Source organism: Triticum urartu, chromosome 3 (assembly GCF_003073215.2).
Source record: "Triticum urartu cultivar G1812 chromosome 3, Tu2.1, whole genome shotgun sequence".
In the NCBI taxonomy this organism is placed as follows: domain Eukaryota; kingdom Viridiplantae; phylum Streptophyta; class Magnoliopsida; order Poales; family Poaceae; genus Triticum; species Triticum urartu.
The window spans coordinates 4,961,027-4,968,237 of NC_053024.1; the positions used below are offsets into that span (position 1 = coordinate 4,961,027).

General features: G+C 39.4%; 1 pseudogene; it reads left to right on the forward strand.

Moving 5' to 3' along the window:
* The first annotated feature begins 378 nt into the window (after window positions 1-378).
* On the forward strand, window positions 379-3,478 carry LOC125547508 (annotated as a pseudogene).
* The last annotated feature ends 3,733 nt before the right edge of the window (window positions 3,479-7,211 follow it).

The window sequence follows — 7,211 nt, forward strand, 5'->3', positions numbered from 1 at the left end:
TCGTTTGTACCGCGTTTGGTTTGTTAGTTCTCCTTGGTTGCATCTGGTGGTGATGGTGGATGTGCTCTGTGGCGGCCGTCGACACCTTGGTAATCTTAGTTCTGTTGGCTATGCTACTGTTGTCCACAAGTCTATGAACTAGACAAATTAGATTAAATCTTGGGTGCTAGAATACATATTACAAACATAGACGATGAAGCTTTTTCTTTCTAATACATCATGCTAGTATGGCTACTACTTTTATATCTAATAATAACATCAGTCTGTCGCTTGACCATAATCTCATGGACTACAAATATAATACTTCTCTTCACTCATTCTACAGTAGGGTATAAGGCTTTACTAACACATATTGTATTAATTCTCTTTCAGATAGAAGATATGCGTGTCACAGAATCTGGGCATCTTCAGTATTACTTGGAGTATATTGACTATACTGAAGAAGGTAAGCAAATCTTTATATGCAACCTCTGTTTTTTCTTTTCTTTTGCACATGACCTTTTGTTTTTCTATAAGAGAGTATATTGACCAAGATTATAACTGTTGGTTTTCTGTACACCTGATATGATTACTCCCAATGCCCTTTGCAGCCAACGAATGGATTGGAGTCTTCCAAAAGAACCCATTCAACCAGGCATGCCTGGAAGGGAAATCAAATGGCGGTACTGAAATAATGTTGCGTCCTTCCTTCCCTCGGTAGTATAGGGGGCAACAAGCTCCTAAGCACTTTCCGAAGAGCGAGGTGATGGCACGTGTTCATGATGCCTGGAAAGTAGGTGATTGGGTCGACTGGCATAATAAAGATTGTAACTGTTAGTTTTCTGTACTCCTGATATGATTATTCCTGATGCCCTTTTCAGCCAACGAATGGATTGGAGTCTTCCAAAAGAACCCATTCAACCAGGCATGCCTGGAAGGGAAATCAAATGGCGGTACTAAAATAATGTTGCGTCCTTCCTTCCCTCGGTAGTATAGGGGGCAACAAGCTCCTAAGCACTTTCCGAAGAGCGAGGTGATGGCACGTGTTCATGATGCCTGGAAAGTAGATGATTGGGTCGACTGGCATAATAAAGATTGTAACTGTTAGTTTTCTGTACTCCTGATATGATTATTCCTGATGCCCTTTTCAGCCAACGAATGGATTGGAGTCTTCCAAAAGAACCCATTCAACCAGGCATGCCTGGAAGGGAAATCAAATGGCAGTACTGAAATAATGTTGCGTCCTTCCTTTCCTCGGTGGTATAGGGGGCAACAAGCTCCTAAGCACTTTCCGAAGAGCGAGGTGATAGCACGTGTCCATGATACCTGGAAAGTAGGTGATTGGGTTGACTGGCATAATAAAGATTGCTATTGGACTGGGCAGATTATTGAGCTGACCAGTAAAAATGTGGTTGAGGTAAACATTTACTCCCTCATTTACAAAAATATAAATATATTTGATGTTCTAGTTTTGTCCCAACTCCCAAGTCAAACTTCTTTAGGTTTAACAGAGTGTAGAAAAATACACAAACATCTGCCATGCTAGCTCCCAATAGCATTGTGGTTTGGCAATTTCAAATTCTCGGCACCAGGTCTAGGTTGTCCTCCTTCACTCTCACCCGTAACATGAAGCACCAATCAACAGTTCAACACAAGCAGGTAGCAGCAGCACAGGGAAGCAACAGAGTAAGCAAGCAGCAGCAGCGGCACATGAGCAGCATGGGGAAGTAACTAGCGAGCAGCTGCAGCAAGGGCATGACGAACAGGGGAAGCAAGCAGCAGCAGCTCAACAAAAAATCGATTCAAATAGATGAGATAGGTTGAGGTCACGTGCTCCAGCATGGTTGCCGTTGGGAGGAGAGGCTCCTGCACTTGGGGGATGGCTGCGGTCGAGTCCAGGCGGCGGCGGCGACTCCATACAGCAGTGGCGGTGGCGAGTCCAGGAGGTTTCCCAGCTCTCCCTTTTGTGGCGTCCGTGAATGCGACCTGCAAAAAAAAAGGGTTTCCTATCAGGCCGAAGCGTAGTTGGGACTCCCGAGTCCCTCGCGTGTCCCCTATGTGTCCCAGCCGTGTCCTCTTTTTTTTTTTAATTCGTAATTCACGAAATATGGTAGGATACGCGTGTGTCCCCGTGTCCGGACATATCAGCACATGGACTTGGCAACTTCTGCCGTGTCCATACGTTTTAGTCTGGCGGTCCAGTTGTGTTACGGGCTGGTGACACACAACAACTTTCTTGCTGATGAAGATGACACACTGATAAAATGACATCAAATGAACTTTCATGCTGATTAAAATATGTTTAAAATATGAAGTGGGACAAATTGTTTTATCATTTGATCTCCATGTTTTCATGCTGACTATTGGTTTTCTGTCATAGCCAACATTATCAGAGACAATAACTCACATGTTCCTGCTTGACATTTTTCTACAGGTAAAATTCTTGGATCATCCCATGGGTGAAGGCCAGCAGTGTCTTGCTAAGAAAAAGGACCTGAGGCCTGCGCTTGATTGGTCCATCATTAAAGGCTGGACTGTACCTCTTTCGGCCGTAAGTTTCTAAGGTTTAGGTTCTAGCTTCTAAATGCATTTTGTTAATTAATTCATGCTTATTCTAGAAGGGAGTTGAGGCGATCCTTGACCAGTTATGGGTTAGTTCATGGAATCAAATGGATTCTTCTTTTTTGGATGGTCTACCTTATATTCCACAGTTTAAACCAATTTATTGTCTATTTTTGTAGACATCTTACAGTGTATCTATTTATGGTCAGGCAAAAGGGAAAAGCTGGCAAGCTGCTCATCTGGTTCATCCTAAATCTAGTACGGTTGATCTTTTGTGAAAAATATATGGCTGTAAATGCATACTAGGGAACTGGTGAAATTAAGTTTCATGTTGGCGTGGTGGTTTTCAGATGTAGAAGAGAGGAGCAGCACAGATGAAGATGAAGCGCTGGGATCTTCATCAACTGTCAAAACACATTCGTCGGACAGAAACATCGTATCTAAGCTAAGAAATCAGAGGATGGCGACACACGAATCATCAGACCCCAGTTGACGGCGTACCCGCAGTTCCTGTGGGCTACTGATATCTCCATCGGAGCCTGCCACCGTCGAACCGAATGGAAGCGGTTCCCGCCGGTACCCCTTTCGGGTCCGGAGGAACGCAGCGGAACAGCAGAGATGAAGCTGGTAACGCCGCACACTTGATGACCCCCACGGGGGTTTACGAGCATTATGGGATATACTTAGTGATATATACCACATGAGCTCTATATACATCGAAAATGGCCGATCGCTGTCTTTGCGGAATCGGCCACATAGGCATCTGGGCCATGATCCATTGACTGGCTGTTACTTGGCAGGAGTTGCATACTTAAGGCTGGTTGTTACTTGGGCTTGCGTTGTCTCATGTGGTTCTGAACCTCTGGGTCCGAATCACACTGAACAAATGCTAAGCCCCGTGATGAAAAAGGAAAAAAAATATACTTCTGTTTTTTTTACAGAACTGACACAAGTATTAAACGAGCAAATGGTACAGAATCATGGAATTTCCTATTGGATGATCTATTGGAAGCTTCTTCGTTTCTTTTCTTTCCTTTCATTTTTAATTTTAATTTTCTATCTTCAAATTTCTTTCAGATTTTTAAAAAATTGTTACGTTTTAAAGTTTTTTTCATAAATCTGAAAAATGTCCATGATTTTGATTTTCTTTTATACTTTCCAAAAAATGTTCAGAATTTTAGAAAATGTTCCCATTATAAAACAATCACAACTTTTTGAAAATGTTCATGATTCAAAAATTGTTTGCAAATGTATCATTTTTCCGGAGTTCGAAAAATGTTCACATTTTTTTTAAAAAATCCCAATTTTCAAAAAAATGATCTTGTTTTCAAATTTTGCTCTGTATGTTTATCTTCAAAATGTTAAAAACTTTTTCAAAATTTTGTTCAGAATTTCAAAGATGTTTCTGTTTTCAGAAGAATTCATAAATTTTAGAAAATGTTCATATTTCCATTTTTGCAGGAGTTTAAAAAATAATCCACAATTCAAAAAATGTTTGCAAATTTCAAAAAACTGTTCATGTTTTGAATTATTTTTTTCAAAAAATGTTCGGAAGGTTATTCAAAAGTTATTCAGAACTTGAAAAAATGTTTCAGTTCTAAAAATTGTTTACAAATTTAAAAAATTCTAATGTTTCCATTTTCAGGACTTTCAAACAATGTTTGTGTTTAAAAAATTTCTTTGGGAGTTTCATTTTTTTTCGCTTTTCCAATTTGTTTTTTGGATTTACAAACAATGTTTCCATTTCAAAAAAGTGTTCACGATTTTCAGAAAATGTTTGTCAACATTTAATGATTTGCGCTGCCTTAGAAAAATTGCGTTTGAAATTTCAGAAATTTTTGCGAATCTGTGCTGGGGTTTGTTTCTTAAGAGTCTGTTGTCTTAAAATCACTAAGGCTCAATAGCTCTGCTGGTTGTATCGACAATCTCTCAGGAGGAGATCCTTGGTTTGACTCCCACATTTGACAGATTTTTAAAATTATTTTTACATTGCCACGACGGCTAAATGGGCCGGCCCAGCCAGGGCTCCATGTGTGCGCCGCGACGGCAATTTGTCGCAGAGCGCGTCACATAGTTGGTCCCGAGAATCACAACTATTTCAACCTCCTCTCTCTACCTCTCATCCCCACGCTGGACCATGATGGGCTGGAGCCACAAAATTCAGATTAATACATCATCATAATTGACACGCTTTTGGGCATTTTGTTTGCTTCACTTCGCCGTGGATACGACCAGTGTCAGCGCAAACATTCCAACCCAACGCCAACGGCTACAATTGTCTGAAACTGGCAAGCCAAACACGACAATTGTATGAAGAGACAGGGGCGACCGGCAAATGGTGATAAGGCAAGCAAAGGATATGTGATACCTGATAAATGAAGTGAACACAACCTCTCTAGATTGCCAAATAATTAGCCAAGATCGGCTGTGGACTAGTTTTCAGTTGGGTATACACATTCCGTTGGATCATATTGACCAACGAGAACTAACTTCATCAGATTACAACCCAAGTACCAAGTAGGTTTGGCAATCTTAATTCAAATTTTATTCCTAGTATTTTTTTTATCATAATGATTTGGACGTTTTCAGTTGGGTTGGGTTACATAAACTGAAACTAACTTCATCAAACTAGCTTCAGATTTATATTTTTCATTCCTAGTGTAATTTTTTCTACCATAATGATCTATTTTAGAATGATTTGCTCTTCCCACTTTCAACTCTCAAGTAGGCGTTAAGTGGCATTAAACCTGACTAGGCTCTTCACCAAAATTTAGAGACTCCTCCTGCTGTAATGCTTGCCTTAAAAGCCTCATATATGGATGATTTTATCACTATATCCTGAAGGTTCCCACAAATATGCCGAGCCAATCAAACTTGTGGGATGTCATGTCTAGAATTTCCTTCCGGCATAACCAAAAATAGAACTAATTATGAAAGCCCACATAAACCAGACCTCTCCCGAGTATTTCTGCGTTTGACAGGGCCATTTCTAAACGCCCAGTCAACACTTGTTATATGTGGAAGAAATTCAGTTCCGTCTCAAAGTTCTCGTACTCAATTAGAGCATATCCCTGCATATATAGGAGAAGGCAAAACCTCACAAATATTTGTGTCAGCAACAATGACATGTCGAACGCCATTTTATTTTATACAAGTAACATTTTGAATGAAACGTTGTACGCAATAGTTCCACATCGAACCACATTTTAGTATTTGAAGTGTTTCACACATGATGGGCCTGACTTGTCAAGGGATTGTCGTGGCCCTTGTTCGACATTAATCCTTTGTCTTAGCCTCTACCACATCGATCGGAGGTTAGCTGCTACCACGTCGGATGCGTAATAAGGAAATGTGTGTACCACATGACATGAGAACCTCTTCAAATACTAAGATGTGGTTCAGATACTAAAATGCGTGTACCATAAGGAAAATGCAGATTAGCCGCATGCGAGGTGTCAGCGTCACCCTGAAGCGTGGAGCCATGACATGAGAACCTCTTCAAATAGTAAAATGTGGTTCAAACCTAACCATAAGCGTGTTTCAAATCTGGTGCATAACAGGCTCACAAAATAGAATGTAGTTCAACCCGTCACTGTATCGCAAATATCAATGGAATTTACTCTTTTCTTTTTTACACTCCGCAGCAACTTTGCTTGACCTGTTCAAGCCTGCAACTATAGCAATAGCATCTCGATGGGACGTGGATTTTTAGAGCACTTGCACCCCGACCCTGCTATCCTAGCTCTCCAATACTGCTTTAAGATCCGTGCGACACAACTAACTTTCTATATGAAATTTTTTCTTTTTTGTTTCTCCCACATAGAACATATTTTGAAGTTCAAACCTATGCAGCGTGGCAAAACTTTCTAACTAGAATCTAGAATAAATCCTTCAGATTTTTTTGTCCGACATAAATACTAAAAATATGATTCTTTTAATCAAACAAAACATATTTTGTATATTCTTATGAGACCATGATACTGGCTGTTACTGGGTAGAAGTTGCAAACTTAAAGGTGGCTATTACTTGGACTTGCGTTGTCTCATGTTTTTTTTTTTTTGAGAAAACCTGCGTTGCCCATCTGGTTTTGAGCCTCGGCGGACCCTATATGGCGCGCAGGGAGGCCCCTAGCACCGTAGCAGGCACCCCCTAGCTCCTCTGTGCACCTTCTGGGTCGGCCCATGTGGGGAGCGAGGTCCCCAATTTTTTTTCTTTTTTCTTATTTCTTTCTTTTTGTGTTTCATTTTTATTTTTATTTTTATATTTTTAACTTCTTCTCCATCTCTGTTTTTACTTCCTTGTTTTTCTTTTTTCTCATTTTCGTGATTTTTTTAAATCTTGTACATTTTTTTGTTCGCTGAATTCAAAACATGTTCATCTAATTTAAAAAATCTTCATGAAAATCAAAATTTGTTCACCATAATTTTAAAAAAATTTCATCCAGTTTTCAAAAAGTTCATCAGATTTTAAAAAGTGTTCTTAGATTGAGAATTTGTTCATCAAGTTCAAAAACAAAAAATGTTCATCTAATTCAAAAAATGTTCATATTAGTTAACAAATGTTCAACGAATTTTTTTAAAATATTCATCAAATTAAAGAAATTTTCATTCATTTTTCAAAATTTCATCCGATTTTTTCAAAATATGTTCTTGAATTGAGAATTTGTTCAT